Raw genomic sequence first — 17,716 nt, forward strand, 5'->3', positions numbered from 1 at the left:
GGAAGACAACCACATCCAAATACACAACAATGTTGTATTCACAATGCCCAGGATCCAATAAAAATTACTAGACACACAAAGAAGCAGGGATACATGATCCACAAAAAGGAGGAAAACAATCAGTTGAAATACCGTGTAACTGGAGTTTCTGAAAACTGTAAAGCATTGCTGAGAAAAAATTTTAAAATATCTAAATAAATTGAGGCTATACCATGCTTATTTATTAGAAGATTCAACTTTTTTTTTCTTTCCGGATTAATCTACAGATTCCATAGAACAAAAAAATCTCAAAGGGCTTTTAGCAGAAATTAACAAGCTGATTATAAAATTTATAAGGAAAGGCAAGTAATCTAAATAGCCAAAAACAATTCTGAAGTAGAAAACTTTGAAACACTGATAATATCTGATTTCAAGATTTACTATAAAGTTAGTAAAACTAACTCAATAATAAAAAGACAAATCACCCAATAAACAATGAGCAAATGACTTGCACAGACACTTTGCAAAAGAAGAAAAACAAATGGCCAGTAAATGCATTTTGAAAAAATGCTCAATGTGGAGATTCAGGGCCCAGCCTATCCCTTCATAGTGAGAGTCAGTTACTGCATGTAGCCTCCTAAATGACTGGGACAGAAGTTAAAGGTCAAAAGACCACCTCAGGAAGGAAAAGAATGTACAAATCGTATCATAAACCATTTATCTTGTAAAGCATTAAAACACCTCTCCCCTGATATGTTAATAACAAATCTCCAAACTCCTGTGTCATGAGACCCTGCTGAAACTCTGTCCTCATACTCCATGGAATGTTCTGGTCTTAAACCCTTATAAGCTGTCCCTTGTATCCCCCACCTTTGCAGAGCACGAATTTCATTTCCTCAATGGCCCCTACCAGGAAAGGTCATCTCCTGTTCATAATTCGTAATAAAACTCATGTCTGACTTCGTGCATGTTCTTTGGTTTGGGGCTGCACCAACCTACACCTTCAAGAGCTGGGTTGGAACACTCAACATCATTAGTCATGAGGAAAATGCGAATTAAAACCACATTGAGACACAATGTCATCTATTAGAAGAGCTAAAGTCAGAAAGTCTGAAAATGCCAAGTGTTTGCAAGATTGTGGAGCAACTAGAAATCTTATTTATTTCTGGTTTGTGTAAAAATGGTACAACCACTTTGGAAAACAACTTGATACAGTTTTAAAAGCATATATATGCTTAATATGTGGTCTAGAAATTCCACTCTTGGGTATTTACTCAAGAAGTATGAAAATATAAATCCACAAAAGATCAGCATATAAATTTCATGGCAGCTTTATTCATAATAGCCTAAAAACTTTTTTAAACACAAATGTCTATTAATAGGTGAATGGATAAATAAATTGGGGTATGGTTTTTCAATAGAATATAACTCAGCAATAAAAAAGAAATGAACTTCTGATATATGCAGTGGTTTCAGTGAATCTCAAAAGCACTTTGTTTAAGAAAAAAGGGCAGACACATAAGATTACATACTGTGCAATCTGAGAGGCAAAACTATTTGAAGGTGAGAGAAAACAGATCAGTTGTTGCTTGGAGTTTGGGGTGGGGGTACTGACTGCCAGGGGACATGAGGGGAAGTTTGAGGATGATGGGAATATTCTCCATTTTGGTTAGAATGGTGTACATTCACCAAAACTCATCAAACATTATACTTGGAACATTTTTCATTGCATAAACAATAATCATAATTTATTCTAAAAGTAAAAATTGGCTTTAAAGATCATATAGATTCTGTGAAATATAAAGTCTCTGAACCAGAGAACAAAGTTAAGATGATATCACAAACTGTAAAGTGAAAGGACAAAGAAATCAAAACGATGAGAAAAAAATAGGTGTGGAGGACATTACAGAAATTCAACATGTGACATGATAATCACTGCCCTTGAAGAAGGAAAAGAAAGCAACAATTTAAACCATCATTGTAGAAAAGGCACACAATTCTTTTATATATATAGATAAATACATCTATACACTAAATAATAAAAAATTGGATATGGGTAAAGTATTTATAAAAATAAAAGAAAAGGTGGTGCAAAGAGTTAAATATCCAAAACAAAGAAAACCCCATAAAGACACAAAATACAGAAAATAGTGTACCAGAAATGAGACTCAACATATCAATTGCAATATTAAATATGAATGGATCAACCTTCCCTATAAAAACATATATTGAACATTTTTAACTGAAATTACCAAAAGAATATAAAAGTAGAACAAAATTGACATCATTCCTAGATATTAGGAAAAGGAAGAATTCAAATTTCTTAATTTTTGAGAGATTTATGCTGATACATGCACAATGAAAACAAATTGAAGAAAGAATACATGAGTATACTAGCAATTCACTGTCAAGAAAGCTTTGCAAGTAGTAAACAGTGGAGATTTTAGACCTCATTAATATTCCTTAATTCTTAAGGGCAATGACTGGATGTAAGAGGAGATGATAGGATAGATGGATAATATTCCCATTTGGAGTGTCTTTAGACTCTGTATATTAGTAGTATTCAGTAGCAATTATCCTAGGAAATCTAGAAATAGCCAGGTACATCCAGCCCAAAGCCAGCACTGAAAGTAAAATGGATTTATTCAAATAAAACAACAAAGCTCTTCTCTGATACGGAAAAACTACAGCACCAGAAATGAATCTTAATAAAATTTGGGGGCACAGCCCTTTCAGCTCTTGATATAACTGGTTAGCAAAAAATATATAAAGCTAAAGAATCTCATTAATATATCAAATTAACAGATATCTCTCTATCCTAAAATCTCACCTTCTTTTCCAAAACCATGAACTTTCAAAAAATTATTATATGTTAGGTCATGAAAAAATATGTTAAATAAAAAAACCCTGAGTCAGAAACTGTATGACTTTTTCTTTTTTGTATGCTGTATGGTGGGGGTCACATTTCATTCTTTTTCCATGTGAGTATCTCATTATTGCAGCAGTTTGCTGAATTTTTGTTTGCTTGCTCATTTCTTTGCTTGCTTGTTTGTTTCTTTTTTGGGAAGTGCATGGGCTGGGAATTGAACCTGGGTCTCCTGCATGGTAGGCAAGAATTCTACCACTGAACTACTTTTGCACCCCACTACATGACATTTTAAGAAAAATGGAAGTCAATGACTAAGTTAGGAAATAAAAACTCTCATTGTTTAGAATTAGAAAGCACTATTAAATAATACTGAGTAAAAAAGGCAAAACCAAAATTTACATTATGTCAGTTCCATGGTTGAGCTATAAAATCTGATCACATTAAATAACATACAAAGATATTTTAGAAGGATCCTGATGTGTTACAAACAATTGAAGGAAGAGATGAATAGAGAAATCTTGGGGAAACTGAAGGAGGTTGTTCAGGGCTCTTATTAATGGAAGTTAATCATGCCTCACTAAGGTATCCTGCTAAAACTGGGTAAAAGCAGATTCAGCAGACAAAAACAGTGGTTACAATGACTCTGTAATTGAAAAATTATAATTAAAAACCAATGGGTTGGGGTCAAATTCCATAATCAGAGAGAAATTAAATAACATTAAATCATTTATTTCTAACAATTAAAAAATAATTGCTTTATTTTTTTAAAAAACTACATACTTTTTTAAAAAAATAATTGTTTTATTTTTTAAAAAAAGTGAATAAACTACACTTAAATTAAAAAAGAAAATGTCACCAACATATACCCCCCAATAGTAAAGTAGTTGGATTAAAAAAAAATGATAAAAGCAAAATTTGAAATTTTAATAAAGAATTATAATAAACCCAAGAACTGGTTTATTATTATTTTTTGTATGCTGTATGGTGGGGTCACATTTTATTATTTTCTATGTGACTATCCTGTTATTGCAGCACCATTTATTGAATTTTTGTTTGTCTTTATAAATTTGTTTGTTACATTTGTTTGTTTTTTGGGAAGTGCATAGACCAGGAATTGAACCCAGATCTCCTGCATAGCAGGCAAGAATTCTACTACTGAACTAAGCTTGCACCCCCTCAAGAATGGATTTTAAAAAAAAAAAACCTCAAGTACAAAATTATTAAAATCTAATGAAACCAATTATACTAAATTGGACCACAAGAAAAATTACAAGAACCATGTATAACTCTCTGCTAATCAATTTGAAGTTCTCAGTGTAGTAGTCATTTGTGTAAGAAGGTTTACAGTGATAAAATTGACACCAGATGAAATAAAAATCCTTAATTTTAATGATGACTAAAAAAATCTGTCAAAGTATTATGTCCGACAAAGGCTCCAAGCCTAGAAATTTTTATCAGCAAGTTTCCAAGGAAATTTTTTCAAGAAAAACAGTTCTGTCCTGTTTTGTAAGCTAGAAAATAATGGAGGGATTCCGATTCATTTTCTTACTGTACATATCCCTCAAGAACACAAGAAAAATTGGTATTTGCCTCAGAGGGGACTTAAGATAATATCCTTAATGAGCTGGGCTTTTGGAAACCACACTCTCCTTCTTTTCTGGTATTTTTTCTTTCTTTCTGCCCTATCTCATTCTTCCCCTGAGGTACTGAGCACACAGCCTTCTATCTGCTTGAAGAAGGGGGAGAAGGAAAAGAAAAACTGGGAATAGCTCAAAAATACTTGACCTGTACATATCTGTACTGAAAATCAATCTGGAGGATATACATCAAAATATTAACAGAGCTTATTTCTTAATGGAAAAACTATTGTTGAATATTTTTCTTTATGCTTTTCTATAATTTCCAAATTTTCTAAAGAGAGCATTCATTACCACACATTAAATTTTAAAAGCAAGAGGCAAATAAGGGGAGGAAAGCTTTTCAGATGATAGCAGAGATGGCTGGTATGGATTTGGGGAGAAGAATCAAAGGGGAGTGGTTCCTTGGGGTACACTGAAAGGTCCATGGATTTGGAGCAAAAATTTTGGATTCTTCTTCTGGTTGTGACACTTATAAATGTGTTTACTCCAGGCAAGGCACTTAATTCTCTGGGCCTTGATTTCCTTTGTGGGTGTGGGGGAAATTCTTATTCCCCATTTGTCATGTTTTCAATTGGAGTGGCTTCCCTGGAAAAATAGTCACCTCATGTGACCTTGCAGTTTATGGCTCAGGTAACTATGCATCCAGTTTTGCCCAGGATAGTTAATGCTTTTTGTCTCCTAAGTATTTATTCATTGCTTCCCTCGTCATGCAAAATTGTCCAGGTGTAAACAATTTGCTAATATGAACACAGCACTCATAGCTTCATCCATGGGAAGATGGCTGTTTTACGGTTTTAAACAAGTGTTGAGTTTACAACAAACACTGGCTGCCAGGCTTGAGCAAGCAGTCTTCTGAAGTTTTAGTTATGCCCACTTTCACATGTGGTTGCTGCCGCTTCACCTGGAGCTACCAGAGCACAGCTTGCCACTGCCATTTTCCTAGGCAATGCTGGGCAGAGCTGTGCTTGCAGCTTTGGCTGTGGTTCTTAGCTGAGTCCACAAGCCAGGAGTTTAAACCACTGAGTCAGCACATGACCTACAGAGCATGAAGATACTGTGTGCCAGCATAAGTAAGCAGCACTAGATGAGATGCCCCAGATGCCATTCCTCTTTGAGTTGCTGTGATTCCTTTTTTGGAGCTGAGTGAGAGAACTACGATGGGATTTAAAATGGGTTGAATTCATATGTTCACACATTCAAGAGTTATTCACCCCAATTGCTCCTAAATTTGTTAAACAAGCTTCAGGGATCCACCCTGGCTCAACCTGCAGATTTTCTCCTTGCCTCAGATACTGCTGCTGTGCTTGGGCAACACTAGATGCTGAGTTCTAAAAATATAATTTTGCTTGGAAAACTGCTCTGGTGACTGGGGATTTCTTGTGGTTCTAAATTTTGTGGAATATGGAGCTGATCCTATAATAATCTATGTGTTCTATTAACTCTTTGAACTCTTTGAGAAATGAGGCTCATGAGAGGCATGAGGGACCCACACCCGTTTCCGTGGATGACTGCCTGGGCTGCTGCTGCTACAAGGCCAATGAACAAGGCTCTCATTGAGACTGAGCAGAACAGGAATTTGGGAAACGAAATTTTGGACATTAACTTCTTTGCATAACACATCACAGTAAAAGTAAAACTTTGAACTGCACTTTAGTTTCTTTGGACTTTTAACTCCACAAGTTAAGGGAATTTAATTTTGACTAATTCTTGGACTTAACTGTCTTTGGCCCTTCCTTAGAAGAGGATTTAATAATCTTGGGCTCCTATATCTCACTTGGAATTTCCTAATGAGAGAAAGTTTCTATTCAAATTGGTTTTCTCTATGTTGCTTGCACAATAATTATTGAGTCACAGTATTTCATTTCATTGCAGAACCGCTGAAAAGCACTGTATTGCACAACATGGCTGAACATAATTTGGGGGAGAAAAATAGAATAGAGAGTGAATTTGCAGCCTTGGGTATAGAGTGGCCTTGAAGTTCCTTAAGTGAATGTGTTTTTTGTTTTTTTTTTTACCCATTCAGAACCTTCTAAAGGTAAAATCTAAACTGTCCACCTCTGAGTCCAGAAGGATTCTCCAAAGAGGTTGTGACTAGTTTTGGGTGGATTGGCTATGTGAAAGTGGGAGCAGCACTGCTATAAGAGGAAGCTGATTTCCTCAGGGAAATGATCCCAGTGAGTTAGGAGAATGGTAGAACTGGGAAATGTTAAAGGAAATTACTTCCTCCCCATGAATCATTTCCATAAGTAACACTTCTGGTGTCTCCTGCCCTTCTTACTCAGTTGGCCGAAGCTCATCTAGTAGAGGCCTGTAAGCACGTGGATTTGCTGCCTTCCCTCTCATCCTGGATTCCTGGTAAGTGTGTATGCCATGAGAACCCAAACTTGGGATGGTCTTCCCCAGTGTCCATACTGGTGTGTGTTCCGTGTGCATGTGGGGAGTGTAACAGGGAATGTGAACAGACTCACTGTCTACCTCGGCCACTTCCCCAATAGCTTTTATCAGTAATAAGCTGACATTTTCTCTCCATTTGCCTAATTCCTGTTCTCTCTCCCAATTGGTTCTGAACTTGAGCAAGGAGAGAGGTCATATTTATTTACTCTTTAGAGCCCAGATAAGCCTCATCTTTAAAATGCAAAAAGCAAGCAACTGCACCTCACAAAGTTGTATTTGAACGTTAAATCGATAATGGGTATAAAAATATTTTGGAAATTTCTACCCTACATAGTTTGGTCAATTATTATTATTTGCTAGTTCTAAGATGACTATTGCCTACTTTACAGATCAGAAGTTAAAAGGGCACTGCTCTCTGTGAGGTATCAGTAGTGCCATTAGCCACTATTTATTGACATATGTCCTATTCTGTGCTGGATATTTGATGGACATGAGCTCATAACTGTCCAGAAATGCTGTCCTTGGGCCAGCAGAAGGTGATTTCCCATTCTGAACATTTCTTACTTTATTGACATCACAACTTTCCTTGGAATGTGGAGATAGTTGATTAGCTCCTGTCTGGGAAGAGTATGATGTTCCTAAGAGGACACTGCAATAGAGGCCAACAGGAGATGATGGGTACTGTTGTTAAACAAGCATTTTTCATAGACACAGAATAGAAGTAACATTTGCTAGTGATAGGGCCTTTTGCAAGAAGAACTGTGGGCAAGGGATTGCTCTCACTCCATGTCCTTCAGTTTGAAGGGCTCATAGGATTACCCATTTCCTCTCTTCTAAATTGATATCTTTGTATGTCAACTTCCCATTAGCTAGTCTGTTGACACCCCCGCACAGCCCCAGCTGCCCAGTGAACCCTATCCCCCAAGCAGAGATAATGAGACAGTGCTACTTATATAACCTGGTCTGATTAGAGTCTCAGATCTTTGCACCTCAACAGCTGTGTGTTGTCACCAATGGAAAATTTTAACTCGTCTGCCAATTCCCTAGTTGCCCAAATAAGTGGCTGAAACAGTGGCTGCTGTTTCACCATTTATTAGAACGGAATTTAGGTTCTGATAAACCCTAATGCTGAAAATTAGCTCTGAGGAAACTGCTGCTGCATGTCTTGGTCTCTGGCTGATAGGAACAAGTAGAATTTATTCAGGTGGGTTTTTTATCCTGTAGCCAGTTCAGCACACAAATTACTTCAGAGCTATTTTTAAAAATGTAATAGGACCAATACTTAGGAGAGCCAGACGCAGTGTGAGGAGGATCAGAAAGCATCTATTATCTGCTCGACGTTCACTCTCCCACAAAGCCTGCGATGATATTGAAAAATCTCTTCCTGGTCTTCCTGGTGGCTTAGCCACGTCTCTGGAATCCTCTGGGTGCTCTCAAGACTTGTCGCGGTTGGAGAAGTCATTTTAGCCTGTGAATTCATGTTGGAATTAGCCTTTTGATATTGGCAAAGTTACAAGCATCATTGGCTTTTCGGACTCTAAGTTACATTGCGAAGATGTCTCCCGGGCCACCGAACTGCAACCTCTTCATTCAAAACTGCAGCCCTTGAGCACATATTTTTCAAGATCTACAACAGTGGTCGTATGTCCAAATGTTTCACATCTGTTTCATTCAGAAAAACACAGATAATTAGCTTTTCAAATGCATCTATAATTTCCCTTCCTTTTTTTTATTTTCTTCTTTAAGTAAGATTTCTTGTTTTGACATCATGGGCCACAAACTCTTTCTAACCACCGTTCTCCTCTGATTCCTTTAGGCACGATTCTTGGAGGTTGTAATGAACTCCATCCCTTAGCCTTTCCTTTTTCAGACTCTAATGACCAATAGGTTGCCTGGAATATGCTAAGCTTCCCATTGGAAAGCTGACAGGGATATGTGGAGGCCACTTGGAGAAGTATAGTTCCTGGCCCCACTGGAGCTTAGCATCTACTGAACAAATTCTTAAATTTTTCCCTGTCAGGAAAATTTCCCTTTATACTCTCCCAAGCTTTTGTTCATCTTGGCCATGTCCTTCCCAAACACTTCCAAGTTCTCCCAATTTGTTCTTCTTTTCCGAGGCCCCCAGCTTGAATATGGTACAGGAAAACAATCATATTTTTAAAGATTTTTAATTAAAAAAAATCTAATGTCTTAATTATACTATTTTAAAAATCCGATGGGAAATTAGAGTCTGGGCTGGACTCTGGCTCTGCCACTGCCTGGCTGTTTGACTCTGGGCAAAATCCCCAACCTGCCCCAACCTCAATTACATCATCTATAAAACACGGAGAGCTGAAGCCGTTTCAGCTTCATAGAGTATTAGAGATTGAGGATAAAAAGCTCCTTGAACTGTTTTGCTTTTTTTTCCTCCTCAAATTAAAAAGTGAAAGGCATCCAGATTTGACTGCTGTTTCAGGAATGAAAATAAAACAGGCCAAGGTTCTCTAAAAAGCAGCAAGTCCACAGGTCTTCCTCTATGAGGCCTCCCTGATTTCCTCAGACACAGCAGGCCCAGCCCTTCCAGCTCCACTGTGCATGGTCCATGCCTCTCCTACCACACGAGTCATCTTGTCATTGTGCCTGTCAGCCTGCCCCTTCTGTACATTAGGAGGCCCTCAGGGCAATGGCAAGTGTCTGTTCATTTGTGCGTCCTCAGCACTTCTGTACTGGCCATGCAGCTTAGAAAGCCCTCTCCCGTCAACTATCATATCATCTCATTTAATCCTCACAACAACAACATGGGTTAGTTATTTGGGCCCATTTTACAAATGATAAAATGAGCTCAGTAATGCCAAATCATTCCTCCATGTCAAAACACTAGTGAGACTGAAGACAAATCTCAGTCTTTTGACTGTCAACCTCGGGTTCTCGTTGCCTCTAAATTCCACTGCTCCAGGTTTCTCTGTGTCCTGCTTTCAGAGCTATCCCTTCAACACACACACTCAACGCCTCCCTCTGCTACCTGGAGCTCAAATCACCTCCTAGAGAAACTAAAGCCTCTCAAGTGTTTGTGAGCCCCAGGACTGCTGCCCAAGCCCACTCATCCTCTTTGATGAATGGACAGACAGTAGCTGTGACCCACTCCAGGGAAAGCAGACTACTCTTGGGAACTTATTCAGTCTACATTGGTTACTTACTCCGTGCACCAGAAGCTTGTCTAAAATATTTCCATAATACCTACAAAACCCCTTCAGTGGTTTTAAACTCCAAACATTACAGGGACAAGAAAGGTGAAGCTCTGAATGGTCGAACCCGAAGGGTGGAAGAGAATCATCATCAACAAACAAGAAATAATGTCCAGTGGTTTCTGACACTGAGTTCTAGTTCCTCTTCGTCAGGACTCTTAGCCAAGTATAGAGAAAAGGGTGGTCTCTGTAATGATTCTGAGCAAATTTCTTTTCCTGGGTTTCCTTATTTCACTGTTCTGTGAGCCCTATCTTGTCCTCTCTGTCTATCCAGGGAAATCTGGGCACTTTTCCTCAGGCTTCCTGGAAAGTATGGAAGTATACTTCCTCAAAGTTCTGTCTAAGCAGAAGCACTATGGCCCAAATTGTTACAGCAGCTTTACTGACCCATATATACTCTGCAGAATGCTTAGTGCCTGATCATCTCTTGAACTTTCTGTTTTCTTGACTCTCTTGCTTGATGTCTCACTTGACTCAGTGAGAAACTCAGGTTCAGTGTTCTCTGGCTGGCTGTTTTTGTTTCTGCTTGTACTATAGTGAGAGGAGAGCTGCTCTCTATTTTACTCCTTTTGGCCACAGCTTTGGTCTCAAGACAAAAATTCATTCTCTGGTCTGCAAAAGCAAGTACGCTACTGTGGATTGAATCATGTCCCCTACAAAGATGTGTTCAAGTCCTCACCTTGTTCTGTGGATGGGAACCCATTTGTAAATAGCATCTTTAAAGATGTTGTTAAATAAGGTGAGATGAAATTGAACCAGGTGGGTCCTAATCCAATCTGGCTAGAGTCCTATAAGCAGAGGAAATTTGGACATAGGCAGGAGGGAGAGCGAAGAGACAGGTGGCCATGTGTCAGAGGTAGGGATTGAGTTATGAATTGCCACCGAGCTAACACCAGAACACTACGGATTTCAAAGAAAGTATGATCCTTCTGACACCTTCATTTTGGACTTCTACCCTACAAAACTTTGATACAATAAATTCCTGCTGTTTCAGCCACCAGCCTGTGTTATCTGTTATAAAAGGCCTGGCAAACTAAGACAGGCACTGTGATACTTCCTCCACCTTTCTGCTTGCAGCAAGCTGGAGTTTCACTCTTTTCCTATTTTATCTCCAGTACTGTATGGGCTCTCCATGTGTCCAGAGAACAGGTCCTTGGTGGCATCTTCACCTAAATTAGAAGAGGAATGGGGTTCCTCCTGAGTCTTTGAGGAGGAAGGGCTGCCTTCCACCAAAGAAAGTGACATTCCTTTTCATCCCCTCAAGCTCCTCCTATGGCCTGAGGACACCAGGGTGGGGGTGCAGGGTGAAGAGGGAACAAAAGGCAACAGAGGCCCCTTCTGTTCTAGGCCTTAGACATGTTTTCCCCTGGAATTATCTTCTGTCTTTTTTACCTCTTTTTCTCTTACATCAATTTGTTGAGGGATAATTAGCATATAATTAAGTGAACGTAGTTAATGTGGACATTCTGAGAAGTTTGACACATGTAAGGCCAGTGAAACCTTCACCACAATCAAGATGGTGAAGGCAGCCACATCCTCAGGTTTCTCTGTGCTCCTTGTAATCGTCCTCTTTTCCCCTGGCAACCACTGTGCTGTTTTTCTGTCCCTGTGTTTCAGTTTGCTGAAGCTGCCAGAATGCAGTATACCAGAAATGGACTGGTTTTTACAAAAGGGATCTATTAAGCTACAAGTTTACAGTACAAGGTCATAAAAAGTCCAAACTAGGGCATCCGAAGAAAGATACCTTGTCTCTGAAGAAAGGCCACAGGCATTTTGGACATCGCTGTCAGCTGGGAAGGTACGTGGCCAGCATTGCATGCCCTTGCTCGCAGTCCCATTGCCTTCAGCTTTTGAGTCCAGTGGCTTTCTCTCTAAGGAAGTGTCTGTGGGGCCTCACTTAGCTTCTCCAGGGCAAACTCTGGGCTTCATCTCTTAGCTTAACATCTCCAAATGCATGTGTCTTGGTTTTATCTCTCTGCTCTGTGTTGATGCTGAGCTCTCTCTATGTTTTCAGCCTTTAATTTTCTTCAGAGAGGACTCCGGTGGAAGAATTAAGACCCACCTTGAATTGGGTGGGCCACATCTCCATGGAAACAACCTATCAAAAGTTCCTACCCACAATTGCGTGGGTCACATCTCCATGGAAATAACCTAACCAAAATTTCCCACCCAGGGTGGGTCACCAGTGGCTCAGCAGGCAGAGTTCTTGCCTTCCATGCCAAAGACCCAGATTCAATTTCCAGTGCCTGCCCATGCAAAAAAAAAAAAAAAGTTACTACTCAAACAATAGGTCTATCCCCGTGAGATTGGATTAGAAGATCATAGCTTCTCTGGGGTACATAACAGTTTTGAACCAGCACACTGTAAGACAGCTTTGCATGGTTATTTCTGAATTCTGAAATACTGAAACATTTGTATATGACCTAATTGTTCCTTGAAACATCAGGTATTTCTGTGATACCTGAGGCTTTGAACTAGAGCTCTGAAGATATGAAAGTTAGCATTACCCCGTACTGTTGAAAAAAGTTGAAAAAGTGATCAGACTTCAAATAGAGATATGAATGAAGCTGATCTGAATAGGACTAAGGTAAATCAGAATACAGGGTAAGGATGGCATGGTCCATATTTTAAAACTTCAACTTCTGTGTGAGACCAAAAGAAGAGATGTTTATTTGGTGCAAAATTTATATTATGGGTAGCGCATTATCTAATTTAACTTGTACGGTCAGTTTATTCAAACACCATAATTACATGGAATCTTGAAGAAGGTGTGAGATCTTGTTGGTTTGTACAGGTTAGTGTGATGCCTCAATATAACCCAGAGTAATTTGGGCAGAGAATACAAAAGTATTTGCAAAGTCCCCTTGGGGGACTGGGGAGAAAGGAGGAAATATTCAACTTCCCCATCTAAGGAATTCCAGATATTCTCACAAGCAGGGGGGACAACCAATTCAATAGACTGAGCCCCCATCTGGGGCTCAGCCCTGAAAGACTTATTCTTGCAAAGGAGAAGCTAAGCCTACTTATAATTATGCCTAAGAGTCACCCCCAGAGAACCTCTTTTGTTTTTCAGATGTGGTCTCTCTCTCTAAGCCAATTCAGCAGGTGAACTCACTACCCTGCCCCCTATGTGGGGCATGACTCTGAGAAGTGTAAATCTCCCTGGCAACGTGGGACTTGACTTCTTGGGATGAGCTGGGATTTGGCATTATGGGATTGAGAAAGCCTTCTTGACCAAAAGGAAGAGAGAAAGGAGACAAAGGCTAATACCAGGAGATTTCTTTTTAGTTTCCCTGAAAATAAAGTTTCAGTGGCTAAGAGATCTCAAACAGAGTCAAGAAGTTCTCCTGGAGATTATTCCTATGCATTATTTAAATATACCTTTTTAGTTTGTGACAACAGGGTCATCTCTTAGCATCAGAGTAAAAGGAACCATAGCTGCCACTAGTCTAATTCTTCTTATCTTCTGTACTAATTGTACGAAGCTTTTCCATAATTGCCAACTATATATATATATATGTATGTATAATGATATATATATATATCATTAGAATTGGGGGGAAAATCACTCCCTAACAAGAACTGGTTCCTTGATTCACATTATTCACATTCAAGAACCACTTTCCAGTCCTTGATTCGATCTGAAATACACTTCATTCTACCAGTGTGTGCTGAGTCCTGCTCTGTGCCAGGTACTTTCACAGGATCACCTGATTCAATTCTTACATAATCCCCACAACTAAGTAGCAGGATGACCATTTTATAGACCAGGCAATGCAGTCAGGGAGGCTGTAAGCTGACACATCAACAGGCAAACTGTGATTTGGAAATAGTTCTTATGCTTCCCAGCTGCCTTCTTTAGAAATTATCAACACTGTGTTCACCAGAGGGTCTGAAACAGCATCAGACGCACATGACTAGACCTCGCTAGGGAGAAGAAACACCCTATGAAGTTCCTGGGCTGGGATGTGAGAATCAACAGGCAGGGTCACCTGGAATTTCCACCCACGCTTCAGAAAGGACCCCACAAAAGAGCCCTAAAGTATTTATGTCGTTTTCTTTGTTACCATTGTTGAAGTCTTTGCTTTTTAGAAAATGAGGTTAGAATGTGTTAGGGTAAGCATCCTCTCCAGACTTGTTCCCTCTGGTCTTTCTCTTGCCAAGCCCATCCAGCACTATTAGGTAGGAGCGCAGTGCTTATACGAGGGACCCGGAGCATTTTGCCTAAAGCTTTGCATCTCCTTTGACTCCTCCAGCTGCTGCCTCTGCCATCGGCTCCTTCTCCTCTGCCACTCTGATGGATGTCAAGGTGAGGCGCCACATTCTGCTTGCATTCCCCAGGAGCTGGGGCCATCAATCATGTCTCCTGTGTTCTCACAAAGGAGCAACCCCGCCTCACCCTCCACCTCAAAATATGTCCTACAGGATAGAATCTCAGTGCTACTTCATATTTCTCTTTGACTTCTCCTTCCTGTGCCCAAGACCTCTGAGAATTTACTGAACAGATCTTTTCTTGAGCGTGGTACTCAGTTCCAAGTCCACATGAACTTCCAGGCTAGGAAATCCTTCTGCTTTTCCTTGTTTTAAGATCAAATACCACACTCTCACTTGTTTTATCTCTTCTTCCACTCTCTGACATTCCTACTTAAATAAAAAGAAAGAAAGAAAGAAAAAGGCCAACCATTAAGAAAGAAAGAGAGTGATAACCTGTGTGGAAAGTACCCATTCAAACAGCGTAGGCTCACTAACTTGGGGCCTTCAGCCAGTAAAATGTGATCCAACATAGAAGAAAAATGTATTCTCATACATGAACAGTCTTCTGGGCACACCGCCTGCTCTACCATCAATGAGCCAACCCTCCTAAGTCGGGAAAAGCACTGATTTTTAAAAAGGCTTATACCAGGAGGAGATTTCTTTTTTGTTTCCCTGCAAAGCAGTGTGTCTATTTCCCAGAGGAGCTAGTTGGATTTCTGTACTCACCTCTTGCACACTCAGTGAACACAGGAAAGCCATTGATGATTTGGCCTCAGCATCCCCATACAGATTTAAGGCTGAGGGAAATAAGTACCAGTTGCTTAAGTTCTCAAAAATAAGAAAGCAAAAGCATCAGAGCATCACCTAGTAGGTGATTTTTGTGGCTTATGTCATAAAACTCTGTATGTCCTGGATTTTCCAGGAAAATTCCACTTTCAGATGTATTTATACTTGTCAAGTCATGAGTTCTGATTGTTGGCTTATAAAATAAAATCACCTTGGTTATAGGTGGACCTATGCTATGTGAGGTCATTATAATAATTAATTTTTTGGGGTGGTGTCAAAGATGACTCTGAGTTCTATCAAACTGTATACCAAATGAGTCATATTATTGAGATGAAACAGTACAGTTACCAGGTGGTTCTGCTAATGATTAGAAACACATTTCTCTATTTCATAAGACCAAGGAAAGGAAAACATCATCAGGAAAATGTTACATGTGGGGACAATTATTCAATAGGCCCTTGCCTGGGTTTTATGGATGTGAACATAATTCAGAGGCAAAAATGAAATATTGGAATAATACATGGAGAATTCTTTTATTGACACTAAGTTATAGGACATAGGAATTACCATTTATCTAGGTCTTGATTATTAAAGGAATGATGACCCAATTGTTAGATTACCAAGTCTTTCCCTTCTCTTTCTCATTCCTATAGTCCAAGGTTTCTCAAATTTAAGTAATATATGAATTAAGAAGAAAAAAATCCTTAAACCCTCAAGTACTTCTTAAATTATTTATATTATAATTGTATTAAAATTTGCACAGATTTAAAACTTGAGATTAAATTTCTTATGATTTTATATATGCTTGTTTAAGAAAAACAATACACAAAGCAAAAACAAATGGAACTACAAAAATCAATAAGTTCAATATTAACAACATTAATTTACAGTGATGGATGGTGTTGTTTTGCTAAAACAGCATGAAGAAGTGCAATTTTCCCACGTGACAGAAGGAGAGGAGAACCAAATATTGGAGATCAGTGCTGGGGATCCAAACTCCCAACTCCTCCCCAAGACCTCACAGTCCTCCCCTAGGATCTGTGAACTCTGTCTTGAGGAATACTTATTTTATCCATATGGAATTGATTTTCTTTTTCTGTTCTTGCATTCCAAAATCTGGCAGGGCAAGGAGATGATGTGAAACTAACATGGGTCAGATGCCCTTCATGCTGGCAAAAGTTGTCGGTAAATGAAATTTAGGGCTACTTGCATATTTCATTTAGATAATTTTTGACATTCTTTTTTGGTTTCTCATTGCCATGTCCTTTGGAGGATTTTCTATGATATTGCATTACCAGAAACGTCTGCCTACTGCACAGAACTGACTGTAGCATCGCAGGCAGACACATGCTTTTTCCTAAGACTCCATTAATTCTCTAATGGCAAGAACACATCTATTAAGCATCCTTTACGGTATAAGGAGCACCACTGGAAGGAGCAGCCAAGTCCAGCATTATGATGTAAATGGTACTCTTCCATACCTGACACTTTCATCTTCTAAGTGTCTCACAAACACTGACTAATTAATAATCCTCTTTTCGGTATTGCCAGGGAGGAGTTGTAAAGAAAGAATGATGGGTGGCTTTCCATATAAACACATGTTAATTTTTATCCAAGGCAAAAGGGAAAGAAACACAAATGTATGAAGTGAATACTTTCTGTGTCCGCCACTTCCACATTCATTATTTTATTTAACTTCACAACAATCTTGGCAGGAAATTAATCTTGGCTTTAAGGTCTCCTTTTCACCATTTACAGCTGGGGAAATTGCATTTCAGAGAGATAGATCACTGATGGTCATTGTTATAGTAAGGGGTGGAGGTGAGATTTGAATTCAGGTCTGCTGGTTTCCGATGCTCACGTATTTTCTCGTATTCCACAGTGCACTGAATAAAAGCATTTTCATTGTATGAGGTATCATTATTATTGTCAACAACATGAGTTATTAATAGTTAATGGCCACAACATTTGAATTTATGTGGCCCCAATCTTTGAGGCACGTAGAGTCATATGTTACAATTCTGTTCTTGCTCAGTTCAAAATTGGTAAATATTTGGCTTCGATATTGGAAGTTATTCTGACATCATTCCTGTTTTGAAAGCAATTTTTCATGGGTTCAAACTCTTGGATTGTGAAAATTTGGAATTAAATACAATGCTGCTTTGTCCTCAAAAGTCATAGCCATGACAAGCCAGATGTTCTGGTCTATGAGAAAAATTCTTACTAGCTTTTAATGGAAAAAGAAAACAAACATGGGGTGGTGGTTAGGACACATCCTTCGCTCCTTTTTATCGTCACAAAAGAAAGGGACTGTGGCTTCTCCTGAGTGCGCCACTCACTTCCAAGTGCATTGAGTGGTGAAGAATTATTTTCTTGGTATGTGGCCTGCTGTTCTAATCTAATTTTTACTGTTGGGTCAAAGTGATCAAATAGTGAACCCATTGCTGCTCACTCATTTATCCACAAAACAGACTGGAGTGAACCTTGCCCCCTGACCACATCCCTTCTCAGCATCTGTTTGAAAGAAGCTGGGACTGTGAGTGGAAGATGATGACTTACCCCAAGGCAGG

The sequence above is a fragment of the Tamandua tetradactyla genome, chromosome 3 (assembly GCF_023851605.1).
Source record: "Tamandua tetradactyla isolate mTamTet1 chromosome 3, mTamTet1.pri, whole genome shotgun sequence".
In the NCBI taxonomy this organism is placed as follows: Eukaryota; Metazoa; Chordata; class Mammalia; order Pilosa; family Myrmecophagidae; genus Tamandua; species Tamandua tetradactyla.